The sequence below is a fragment of the Pogoniulus pusillus genome, chromosome 37 (genome assembly GCF_015220805.1).
Source record: "Pogoniulus pusillus isolate bPogPus1 chromosome 37, bPogPus1.pri, whole genome shotgun sequence".
Classification (NCBI taxonomy): Eukaryota; Metazoa; Chordata; class Aves; order Piciformes; family Lybiidae; genus Pogoniulus; species Pogoniulus pusillus.
The window spans coordinates 9,983,100-9,996,684 of NC_087300.1; the positions used below are offsets into that span (position 1 = coordinate 9,983,100).

General features: G+C 47.1%; 1 long non-coding RNA gene across 1 annotated transcript; it reads left to right on the forward strand.

The window, feature by feature from the left end:
• The first annotated feature begins 5 nt into the window (after positions 1–5).
• On the forward strand, positions 6–12,863 carry LOC135190823 (uncharacterized). Its single transcript, XR_010308642.1, has 2 exons — positions 6–219; positions 12,268–12,863. It is a non-coding gene; the product is annotated as an uncharacterized LOC135190823 (long non-coding RNA).
• The last annotated feature ends 722 nt before the right edge of the window (positions 12,864–13,585 follow it).

Here is a 13,585-nt window from a genome sequence, read left to right on the forward strand (position 1 = left end):
CGAGGCTCGGGCACATCACGTGCGCGGCGCGAGCAGGCTGCGGTGGCCTCTGCGAGCTGTGTGCGCCTTAGGCCCGGCCCGGCCAGCGGGGGCCTGCCAGGAGAGCGCGGAGCAGGAGCCGATGCGTGCTGGTTGCGGCCCTCCTTCGGCTCTGTGGAGCAAAGTCGCCAAATAGGGCAGGGAATGTTCAGCCCGCTGCTGGTCCAAGAAATCGCACTGGTATGTACTGCAGAGGTAACCCCAGAGCGGAAATGCCTGAAAGCAGAGTCAGGTTTTTAACGTGCTTTGACTTTGTTTTAATCTTTGTTTTAATCTTCTGTTTTAACGCAGAAGAGGGGATAGTTGCAAAACAGGTTTGACTTGTTTTTGCCCTTCCAGCACACATCTTCAGTGAGTTTGCAGACGAAATTGAATTGGGTTGGAGCATGCATCTGCTGAAGGTAGGTAGGCTCTGCAGAGGGACCTGGCCAGGCCAGGGCCATGGTCAGTTGTATGAGGTTCAACCAGGCCAAGTGCTGAGTCCTGCACTTGGGTCACAGCAACCTTATGAATGCTGCAAGGCTTGGGGTACAGTAGCTGGAAAGCTGCTGTCACAAAAAGACCTGGGGGTGCTGGGTGTCACGGAAGGTAGTTTGGGAGGTTGTGGGGAAAATATGCGATGGCTCACTTGTGGATTTCAAGTGATTTATTGCTCAAACACAGAGATCCCCTCCCGAACTAAATTCCCCACGTGAGTTCTTTTAGGTTTGAAGTTGTAGAATAACATTGCAGAAAATAGCAGATAAAGGAGAGTCTGTGATTTCTTTAGAGTTCTTTTGAGTCTTTAAAGTTACTCAGTCTTTAGGTGAGGAGTTCTTTCTTTGGTTTACTCACGATTCAGTGGTTCAGATTAGCAGGATTCGAAGTTTGGGCGGTGTCCCTTTGTTGGTCAGGATCGGGCCCAAGCAGCTTCAGGCCTCTGCGGGCCCCTCGTCGGGCAGGGCCGATCAGGAACGAGAGGTCACCGGGGCAGGAGCGAGGCAGACAGGCAGGCTAGCGAGCGAGCAGGTAGGAGCAGGTACCAGCAAGCTCCCGATCCAGGCAGGCACACCATTTATAATGTTCAAAAGAGGTGTAACCCTCCAGCCCAGGCTATTCTACGTTATTCTTACAGATTGGCACAAAGTTATAATGAATCCATACAATTGGAGAACTTTTACCAAAACAATTTCTAAGACCACCCCAAGCTCGGCCCACATCAGGTGTGGAGCGGGCATGAGAACTGCCATTCCCCCTAGCCCAAACAGTGGCCATTGTTTACCTTTTATCTCAACTAGGGAGAGACTTTCTCATGGCACTGAAAGGCTGTTTTGGTTTTGCGATGCTCCTGGCATTAATGTGAGACACTATAACTTTCACAACAGGGAGGCTTGCTAAGGGCTTCTGCTACCCTCCATGACATACTCCACCCCCTGGCTCACATTAAGCCAAAAATCGAAAAACAAAACAAAATACAAGTATTCTTAACCATTATACATACATGAATAGTATACTAATCCATAAACATAACTATAACCTAAATCAACTTAAGACAGATTAATCCTACATGCCCACCCCCCGAATAACATACAGTTTTATTGAATATTTACAAAGCAAGAAAACCTGTTACATGCGAAAGCAGTTCAGAAGTCTGGGAGAATCCATCGTACACTAATGCGATGAGTTTTCCCACTTACGTCAGTTGCTTCCCATGCATACAACCCATTTGGTTTTAACAGGGTCATAGGCACAACTCCAATTGAAGGTAAGTTTACCATTACTGGTTGTCCCACCTGTAACCTGTGTAGTGATTGTTGAGGGTGTTGAGACTTATCTGGTGGATGGTTGACATTCTCCACTGGCTTGTTAGGACAAAATGCTCTTATTTTAGGACTACCATAATTACCCCATCGGTTATTCACAATGAAAACTGCATATGGCAAACGTTTATCCCAGTTACCTTTGGATACAATGGCATGTTTCTTAATCAGAGCATTTGTTCTCTCTACAATTCCATTAGCTTGAGGATAATAGGGAGTGTGGAATACCCATGTAATTCCCTCACCCTTAGCCCAGTCTTGTACGGATGACGCTGTAAAGTGAGATCCATTATCACTTTGGATGTACTCTGGCATTGGCAAGAAACTAAACCACTGCTTCAAAGCCTCAGTAGTCTGAGCTCCTGTGGCAGCACTAGTTGCTGTAGCCATGACTAATCCTGAAACCACTTCCACCCCCACCAGTATGTATTTCTTCCCGTGTGAGGGTTTAAAGGGTCCCACACAGTCAATTTGCCACGTGTTCCATAATTTCTTGTCTCCACTGAATCTACATTCGTAGGAGAGATCTACCTTTCCTGAATGACTCCTTCTAAATATACATAGCCATTCAGTTACTTTCCACCAACTGGTGGAGGAGATCCTTTTGAGGATCGATTTCGTCAGTGAAATGGGCCTTGCCCTACAATACCTTGTGTAGTGTGAAGCTTCTCTGCTTCTTTGACAACCCGAGTTAGGGAAAGGAGTTCCTTTTCCCATTCTGAGTACCGTGTCTCAGTCTCTTTGAATGCTGTTGAGGAAAAACAACATAGTTTTATTTTACGGTATTCAACCCTTCTCAATTTCTAATAGGGCACCTTGGTACAGACATTGCACCTGTTACCAAAGCTTAGGTCTTAGCACTTCTCCTTTGCAATAACTAATCCTTGATCTGTCAACAATTTCAAAATCTTCAGCTACTGCAGCAACCTGCCTTAGCCCTTATTGATCAAACTAGTCTGACTCATCAGGAGAGGCGGCTCTGGAACCCCTTCTGCGGTCCTTTCCTGCCTTACCTCCATCGTGGCCTAATAGTTTTTTCACCACTTGATGTATATCATCTCGCAACTCACCAATGGACTTACTCACAGCACTGAGTTCAGCCTTCATAGGTTCTTCATGACTGGGATTTCCTTTGAATAAATCACGAGCCTTCACTCCATATTTGTGCTCCTTTAGGTAGAAGTTTTGCCCATAGTAGGGACTCTGCCCCCAAAGTATTCCCGAACTAGAGCGACGGCTAGTCTCAGGGCTTCCCCTGGGGCTTGACCGTGGACTTGTCCGTGGGCTCCCCTTCGGGCTTTCAGGGCTACCTGATACCTTAACATGCCTCTCTTCTTGCTTCTTTCCACGTGAGGCAATTGGAGGTTTGCTCTTGCTGTCAAATATCTTCTTCGTAGGGAAGGAAGGCTGCAAAGGCATATCGTCAGCATAGCTTATAGTTTGCCCCTTTGCAACTAATTCCTCTAGGAGTTCCCCCCACATAATGTGGCTTAATGAGCTATCTCCTGTCCCTATACTCTCTTGCAGTTCTTTCTCAATACATCCTCTCTTAACCTCACATATATTCCCTAAGGTAAACCTTTCACTAAAGGATGAAGCCTGTCTGGTTTTATTGGGGCATCCATGGGATTCGGGTACTTTCCACGCTGATCCATGGCCTGCATACATGCCATCTTTGTGATTACCTCAATTAAATCATCACCATCTGAAACACAAAATTCAGTTAATTCACCTCTATCTGAAAAATGATAAGAACCATCCCAACAAAGGATTCTAGAACTTAAAGCGAGCTCACCCGGAGGACCATCCCCAAGAAACACTTTAGGTCCCCAGCAATGTCCCTTTACCTCGTCGAGGGACACAATTACTGAATCTGCCCCATTCACTATAACTCTATAAACGTAATCAGTTATAGTCTCTTTAGGCAATCGGGAATATTTCCTTCTCAACTCACGCTTCTACTGTGCAGAGTATGGTCGAGTTTTCTCAGTTGTGGTGCTTTTTCCCCATTTTCCTTGCAAGGTTTCTGTCTTGTAAGCAGGATTTGCGGGGACTCTCTTTGAACTCCCGTGTATCTCCTCTATTTCCGTGTCGCTGCTCGTGGAGGCGTTTCCGGGCGACTCCTCGGGGTGGTGCTGCGCGGGTGCGGGACCTTCCTCTTTCCGGAGAGATCGCGCGGACACCGGACCCTTGGGCGGAGACTTGGGGCGTGGCGGCGCAGGCCCGCGGCTGCCCCCGCTCCGTGATAGCGGCTTGGGGCGCGGCTGCTGGGAAAACGGCGCTGGGTCGGAGAATGCCGGCTGCGGAGGTGGGGCTGGTCGCGGGGGCGGCTTGTCCCGACGGTTAGCTTTAGCTTGGCTCGCAGCGGAGCCGAGAACGATCACCTCCGGAGTAAGCGGCAAAGGAGCGGGCGTGGATTGCGCCGGCAGCTGGCGCGGCTGGCTCGGTGGGCGCGACGACTGGGACGAACCGGACTGCGATGTGTCCTGAAACATTCTCAAATCGTATGGCCCGAAAGCCGGCGTTCCCGCTCGGGACAATGGCGGCGACTGCATTGGTACCGTATGCGGTATGTGGATCGAAGGCGAAGGGGCAGGCGAACTCTGATAAGCGGTTGACTCTCGAATCGGAGAGAACGCCGGCACACCGGGGGGGGCTGCCTCTTCCCCGCGGCGAAGCGCCGCTCGCGACGGTGACGGTGACGGTGACGACCCCGACCCCAAGCTCGCGCGCTGCTGTGGGGACTGCGTTCGCTGCGATTGGGTTCGGCCCGGCTGTAACGCCCGCAGGACTGCCTGCTCCAGTCTCTCCTCTAGAGCCTTTATCAGTTCCTCACTTACTGCGGGTACATTTCGTTTCACTATATCAACCTCTCTAATAGCTTAATCTCTCTCGTTCTGAAGCCGCTTTATTTCTTGATCTGCAGCATTTAATTCTATGCCCTGCCAAGCAACTCTACTACATAAGCTCCTTTTACCGGCTAGCAATGCCTCATTTTGCCTTTTCAACACCTCCCCTTGCTGTTCCAAGTTTCTTTTCTCATTAACAAGATCATCAAACTCGCCTTGAGTCTTAAGTAAACATGCCGCCAAGAAAACAAAAATTTCAATGTCCATTCCCTCTCTATCTTTAAAAGCTATGTACAACATGATAATCATATTTGACGACCTTTCAACAACTTGTTCCATAGTATCATTAGCAAGCGTGTTCATAACTGTCCGTATGTGGGCAGGCTCAAACACAGATGCCAGCTTGGAAAATAAATCATTCACTTGTGCAGCCACTGCTTCCAGGGCTTCTGCTGCCACTGGTGTCTGTAACGCCTCTGTCTGTAACGCCCATGCCTGCGCGGCTTCCGCCATGACAGACTCTGTTTCAGCTGCCGTAGCCTGCAGCGGCGGCTGTTGCTGTTGCTGTTGCTGCTCCATTACGAAATCCTCTGCCATGAATCTGTAGTTATTCTACGGTTACAAATCCCATCCTCGTCGCCAATTTGTCACGGAAGGTAGTTTGGGAGGTTGTGGGGAAAATACGCGATGGCTCACTTGTATAGTTCAAGTGATTTACTGCTCAAACACGGAGATCCCCTCCCGAACTAAATTCCCCACGTGAATTCTTTTAGGTTTGAAGTTGTAGAATAACATTGCAGAAAATAGCAGATAAAGGAGAGTCTGTGATTTCTTTAGAGTTCTTTTGAGTCTTTAAAGTTACTCAGTCTTTAGGTGAGGAGTTCTTTCTTTGGTTTACTCACGATTCAGTGGTTCAGATTAGCAGGATTCGAAGTTTGGGCGGTGTCCCTTTGTTCATCAGGATCGGGCCCAAGCAGCTTCAGGCCTCTGCGGGCCCCTCGTCGGGCAGGGCCGATCAGGAACGAGAGGTCACCGGGGCAGGAGCGAGGCAGACAGGCAGGCTAGCGAGCGAGCAGGTAGGAGCAGGTACCAGCAAGCTCCCGATCCAGGCAGGCACACCATTTATAATGTTCAAAAGAGGTGTAACCCTCCAGCCCAGGCTATTCTACGTTATTCTTACAGATTGGCACAAAGTTATAATGAATCCATACAATTGGAGAACTTTTACCAAAACAATTTCTAAGACCACCCCAAGCTCGGCCCACATCAGGTGTGGAGCGGGCATGAGAACTGCCATTCCCCCTAGCCCAAACAGTGGCCATTGTTTACCTTTTATCTCAACTAGGGAGAGACTTTCTCATGGCACTGAAAGGCTGTTTTGGTTTTGCGATGCTCCTGGCATTAATGTGAGACACTATAACTTTCACAACAGGGAGGCTTGCTAAGGGCTTCTGCTACCCTCCATGACACTGGGTGACAGCTGCTGAAGATGAGCCAGCAGTGTGCTTTGGTGGTCATGAAGGCCACGAGCATCCCAGCCTGAGTCAGCAATAGGGCCAGCAGGAGTAAGGAATTGATTGTGCCCCTGTACTGGGCACTGTCGCGGCCAAGCCTTGGCTACTGGGTTCAGTTTTGGTCCTGTCATTACAATAAAGACATTGATTCCCAGAGTGAGACCATAGAAGGGTGATGAAGCTGATGAAGAGTCTTGCAAATGGGGCTGGTGAAGAGTGGCTGAAGGAAGTGGAGTTGTTTAGTCTGAAGAAGAGAAGGTTAAGGGGGGGTTGTAGCTCATTGCTTTCTACAGCTCTCTGAAAGGACGTTTTAGCAAGGTAGGTGTCATTCCTTTCTCCCTAGTAACAAGTGACAGGACAAGAGGAAATGGCCTCAACTTGTACCAGGGAGTTTCAGGTTGAATATTAGTAAAAACCTGTTTTGCTGAAGGGTTCAGACACAGGAATAGACTGTGCAGGAAGGTGGCTGAATCCCCCTCCCTGGAGCTGTTTCAGAGAGGCAGAGGGACCTGAGTGAGTGCTGAGGGACATGGGATCAGCCTTGGCAGAGATAAAAAAAATGGTTTGCCTCAATGATCTCAAAGGCCTTTTCTAACCTAAACTATTCCATGATTCTAAACACATATATATGGATAGATAAAAAGCGTTTTTATACTTACAAATATGTATGAAAGCCATTGAAGTAGTTGGAAGATAAACCTTTGTTTGCCTCTGTGTGCTGGGTTGAAGCTAATTGGAATATTTTTAATGGGAGAAATTAGATCATTGGTTGTGAAAAGAAAATAATGATGAAGTCTCTATCATTCAGTGGCTTGCTGAGAGGTATAAAAAGGCAAAATTAATCTCACTTGCTCTGGTCTGTGTCCTTGGATCTATTTGCTTCCTCTTAACTTTGCTCTAGCAGCTTTTGGCTAACAAAAAACAACATAACCTTTTCTGGTTGTTTTGTTTGTCTGGGAAAGTAGAAGGAGAAAGAGGGGGTAGCTTTGAACCCCTTCTGGGCAGTTTCTTTGTACATGAGGGAGTTTGAATTTCTGTATTATTTCTACTTTGTAAATACTTGAAAATATATTGTATATCTATGCTTGTAAATATGCTGTTGTAAATATGCTGTAAATCATCTTGCTTCCAAGCCATCTGAGCTAGTCTGGTAAATCCCAGTAGTGGGAGGAAGGAGAGTTCCTAACCCATCACACCCTTGTAAAGACTCTTTGGGCCAAGACATTGTCCTTAGTCCATGTTATGTCCCTGGGATTTAACAGCTTGTCACTGGTTGCCAGCTGAAATCCAAACTTTGTTTAAATGCACTTTTTGTAATACAGCTACATACACATGTATGCATTAAAAGGTGTAAGAGATTTCATTGGTTGGATTTTTCTGAGAATGAGAGCTAATAGAATTAACTGTAAATTTTAAACATTCGTTGAAAGAAAATTACACACACGAAAGTAAAATGTAGCTTCACTGGCTACCTTTTCTGTAAGTTTGCCACAGAAGCTGTAACAGGTCTGGGGTGATTGTGCACTGCAGAGGGAGTGGGGCAATGGGTCAGTCCACTCCAGTCTGGGCGGGACCAGAATGCTTAGCAGGTCCTCTGACCAGCAGCCAAGTGGCACCTGCTAAATTTCTGGCCCAGTACTTCCATGCCTCATTGCCCAATAGTCTCAACATAGTCTTTAATAGTCCATTGTATTTATCAGTCTTTCCAGAGGCTTGTGAGTGATAGGGATTGTGATGCCTTGTCACTGTTGAGTACCAGACTGAGGGAATTCTGTCAGTTCCTCAGCATTTTTCGTTTCTGTGGTGGTTTGGCTGTTACCTGCTCCCCCACACTTTAGAAATGCCTCAGCTAACTCAGACGGGCCCTGGGAATATAAATGAAGCTATTTATTTACAACTAGCACAATATACAAGCAGATATTTACAGTATGTACAGTTATATACAGAAATATACAAGTTTAAAAGTAATACAGAAACACAACTCCCCTCCCTAGAAACCTGAGTCCCCAGGAGGGGCTCTCAACCACCCCTATCACCTTCCCCCTGCCCCTCTCAACCTTACCCCAGTTCTCAGGAAGAAAAGAGGTGCAGCCAAGAGGTTAAGGAGCAAGGTTAGTGGCAGTGAGGTTAAGGAGATGCAGTTCAGTCAAAGCCCAGAAGCAGAGTGAGAAAAATGGCGAATGTGCTATCTAATGTTTACTTTCTTGTTCCCATACCTCTCAGCGAGACTGTGAGGGAAGGAGACACAACCAATATTTTCCTTTCATAGCCAATTATCTACTTTTTCTCACCAAAACATTCTAGCCTGCTTCAAACTAGCACAGTTTCTGAACAGGGGATTTCCAAATCTTCTGGTCATTTGTGGCCAAACTAGCCATTCTGTCTTCCACTTCCTTTTCTTACAGTATGCACTATTTGTGCCTAGCTCCCCTCTTCCCACTTCTGCTGTTCCTACATCCCCTCCTCCTTGTCTCCATTTTATTATATTGATTCCTTTTGCCACCAGAGTTCCTATCAGTGCTACTGCCAACATAATCACTTCCTCTGTCTTTATTCTTTTGTCTTCTTTCTTTTCTGTCTCCAGCCTGACATCATATAAGCATGCTTCATTGCCAGGACCAGGTTATGGCCAGCTATTTCACAAGCAGCATTATAACCCCAGTTCAGGTCTGCGCCTGGCCAAGGCTGTCTATTTCCATCAGAATTTGCCAATTCTCCATCTTTCTCCAATATCTTGTCTCTAATTCCTGAAGAAAATATTTGATGCAACATCACTTGGGCATCTCTTACACCTGCTGGAATCACTTACAGCAAGCATTACTTGCAATACGGAGGAATGACTTCAGATTTGGGAAGAGAGCAGTACTGTGGCCAGCTCCGGTGGACCAACACTTTATTGAGATTTTCTTCTTATGAGCTGTCCTGTGTGGGGAATCCTAGAAGGGGGCAGGAAAGCAGTAGGCGTGACAAGGTAGGTGGTGTAGATGTGCCCTGGATAGGTGACTGTTACAGGTTAACCCCTCCTGGGAGTGGTCAGGAGCTTGACCCCAGGTCCTCCTGACTCCTCCTGGGGGTGGTCTTGAACTTGATCCCAGATGCAGTGGTTAGCCCCCTCCCACATCCTGTTTGGACCCCTATAAAAGCAGAGAAACTTCCTGTTTCTCTCTGCTTTGACTACCCAGGACTTGTCGGCCAGTCCCACAACTTAGGAAGCAGGAAAAAAAGAAAGGTGGTAGTAGTAGGTGATTCCCTTTTGTGATTGTGTGGGCAGGATTTATTTTTAAAAATACTATTGTTTATTATTTTCTATATTAATATATTTAATCTGCCATATTATTTTTAATCAGGTTCTTAGCACAATTGTCAAAAACATTACACAGTGGAAAAACACATGGGCAATCTAGAACACTTAAGAAATCACTAGCACAATACTAACATTAAACTTAATTGAACTGGAAAATAGGTTCTTGCGGTTAACTATACTGCTCATCCACTAGAGAGACTTGAGAGGCTCCTTTTTGCTTAAGGCAGAAGGCACTTGGATTCAGTTAGAGAGAGGCTTTAGATATTTACTCACAAAATATTATCTCCAGATTCCCGTGGCTAACTACAGTTTCCAGACAGTACCCAAACATTTGAAGGGAGTTCTGTCAGTGTCTCAGTAGCTGTTAAGACTGTTGGATCTTCCCAGGCTCTAACAGGGTGCTGGGAGAGAGGCAGACGATCTTTGGCCTGATCCCTGGAGTCTCTTTGGCTCCAGACGTGGCACAGAAGTTTGAAGAGGTGCAGTCGTGGCATGATGTGACACTGGCTACGTGAGTCCATTGCTTGAAAACACTTGATGCCTATTCCCTGGGAAACTTGAGGTAGGGCAAGTTTCCAGGTAGACAAACCGAAAGTATCAGGGCTTATTATTATGTAGCAGGTGGAGCATGGTGGGGTGCAACATCAGAGAGCAATAAGGCAGAAGCATAAGGCAGAAGCAATAGCAGAAGTATGTTGTGTTTGCCTGCTCATCTTTTAGTAGTTCAGCCTGAGACTAATGGCTCCTTAGCCACAGAGTAGCCCATCAGAATGGCAGTTTGCCAAATTTAACCATATTAGGTGAAGTCACATCTTACTTTTACCCTTTTAGGACAGAACACAAACAAGTATATAAACACATGGGGGTACACTGCTTACAAGAGAGAAGAGACATCGTGGTGCCAGGCCTTTGTCTTCATTTCCTGCGGTTGCTTCCCCCAACAGCAGAAGTGGGGAGGAACAGGGAACATATCTGGACAAGCCATGACATGTTTAGGCCTATTTTGACCTTCCACAACACCTTCTCAGGGGAACTGAGGGCCTGATCTACTGGCCAGATCCATCTGTGGTGGAGAGGCTGCAGCCCCAAAACTGAGGCTTCCCTATGCCTCTGCATGCCTGGACATGTTTTTCTGCCAGGACCCATGGTAGTAAACAGGTTGTGTAACACACACACGCCCAGTCCATGTATCCCTGGGGTCCGCCCAGGTGATCCCCATATTTGGGAGGGTCCAGGCAAACAGCTCCTACCTATTAGGGTAAGGTTTGGCTTACTGCCAACCTGATTGGTCGCTTTAGATGGCCAAAAGGGCCACGAATCTCAGCCCACAGTCTATAAAGAGGGGTGCAAAGGTGCACCACATGTTCAGAGGTTCAGAGCGGTCAGATCTGTTCAGACTCAGCTCTCTGACCCTGCCTGCAGCTCAGCTCAGCTCTCTGATCCTCATTGCAGCTCTGACCTGCACCTGAAGTGCTCAGTCGCTCACACCCATATGCTCGGAAGCCAAAGCACTGCTCCGATGCGCACAGAGGCTTTAGACCTCTTTGATCTCAAGGCGCAGTTAACCTGTCTGCGTACCTTTAGAAGCAGAGCACATTCTAGCCTGCACCTGATACATATGGGGAGCTGATAGTCCCCTAAGCCTAGAGCCAGCAATGCATACTGGCCTGCTATTTTGCATTTATCTATGGAGCTCAGACTCCTGCTTTAGCCTGGAGAGCCAGGACTAGGACGGCAGACCTTCTAGATTGTCTGCAAATCCACAAACAGCCTGCTAGCTGTGAAAGGAATGTGCTAGAAGCTGCATGGACAAACATCTGTGCTAGTTTGAAGCAAGCTAGAATGTTTTGGTAACAGAACTAGATAATGGGCAGTGAAATGAAAACAATTGATGTCAACTTCTCTCACAGTCTCGCTGAGAACTCTGGGAAGAAGAAAGACTTTTTCTCCATTTTGTTTTTCACTCTTGCTTTTGCCTTAGACCTGGTCACATCTCATTAACCCTGCTCCCACTAACCCTGCTCCCTAACCTCTTGGCTGCACCTCTCTTCTTCCTGAGAACTGGGGTAAGGTTGAGAGGGGCCGGGGGAGGTGTTGGGGTGGTTTGAGAGCCCCTCCTGGGGACTCAGGTTTCTGGGAGGGGAGTTGTGCTTTTGTATTGTTTATCCTTTGTATATTTCTGTATATAATTGTATATAACGGCCCCCCAGTTTAGGAAGGACACTGAGATGCTTGAGCGTGTCCAGAGAAGGGCGATGAGGCTGGTGAGAGGCCTCGAGCACAAGCCCTACGAGGTGAGGCTGAGGGAGCTGGGGTTGTTTAGCCTGGAGAAGAGGAGGCTCAGGGGTGACCTTATTACTGTCTACAACTACCTGAGGGGTGGTTGTGGCCAGGAGGAGGTTGCTCTCTTCTCTCAGGTGGCCAGCTCCAGAACAAGAGGACACAGCCTCAGGCTGCGCCAGGGGAAATTTCGGCTCGAGGTGAGGAGAAAGTTCTTCACTGAGAGAGTCATTGGGCACTGGAATGGGCTGCCTGGGGAGGTGGTGGAGTCGTCGTCCCTGGGGCAGTTCAAGGCAGGGTTGGATGTGGCGCTTGGTGCCATGGTCTAGCCTTGGGCACTGTGGTAAAGGGTTGGACTTGATGATCTGTGAGGTCTCTTCCAACCTTGGTGATACTGTGATACTGTGATAACTGTATATATTGTAAATAGCTGCTTGTAAATTCTGCTAGCTGTAAATAAATTGCTTCATCTATATTCCCAGGGTCCGTCTGAGTTAGCTGGGGCAATTTCAAAAGTGTGGGGGGGCGGGGTAACCCCCAAACCATCACAACATCCTTCTCCTGTTCCTGGAATCCTGCCAGCTGACCATCCCTGGACACGCAGCATCTAGAAATCCAGCAGCCTCGAGGCAGAGACCACCTCACACCAGGAGAAAAGGTTAGAGAAAACCTGTTTACCCAGAGACTGGGAACACTTATCATTCCCCTCGCAAGCCGGGAAGATTCCAGCCTCACAGAGATCCGAACACTGGGCATATGCTGTGACACAATCTCGGGAGGGTGATTAATAATTAAGGGCAACACATCTAAGCAAGCTTTAATTCCTTTGTAATATAAGTGACCTCTGCCTTAGAGCAGACTGCTTTCAGCCCCTGCTGGGCAAACAGCATAGTTGTTAAGAGGCATTAAGCCTGAGGGAAATCTCTCTCTGTCTATAGTTGGTAATTTGATAGTTAATAATCAAATCCCTGTACATATATCCTAATTGTTTTCATAAATTTGCACAAAAGAACTATTCAGTGGTTGGGGGTGGCAAAAGTTTGTAAATATTAATTTTAATAAATAATTTTTATAAAAATACCGCCTCAAATTAATTTCTCACCTCCCCCTAATAAGGGAGGAATAGAGAAACCCCCTCCACAACACCATCCCACAGGAAGGTCTGCTGCTTGCCTGGGGCACAGATTAGGGACATTTGTAAGAGACTTCGCAGTCTGGTGCAAACATCAGTATTACTACTGGTTATATCAACTGGGAGTGATGAGGCAATGGACAGGAGTACAAAAACAATTAAAAAAGACTTCAGGGCTTTGGAGAGGTTACTTGAGGGCTTGGGAGCACAAGTGGTGTTCTCAATCCCTCTAGTGACAGGAAGAGATCTTGAAGGAAGGGGGGAAAAATCCATGTGATTAACACATGGCTTAGAGGTTGATGTCACCAACAGAACTTTTGATTTTTTTGACCATAGGGAAGTTTTCTCAGCACTGGGTCTAGTGGTGACAAATGGAGTTCATCTGTCCCATAAGGGAAAAACAATTCTTGCATATGAGTTTGCTGGGCTTTAAACTACTCTTGATGGGGGACAGAGACGTAGATGGCCTTGCCACTGAGAACCCTGCGTGTAGTAGCCCAACATTTGTGGAGCAGTGTGTTGGCATCTTACATAAACCCTCTTCAAGGCTGAAATCTATTCACTCAACCCCATCCCTAAAATGTTTATACACCAATGCATGCAGCATGGGTAATAAACAGGAGTCATTGGAGGCTGTTGAGCTATAGCCATCATGGAAACCTGGTGGG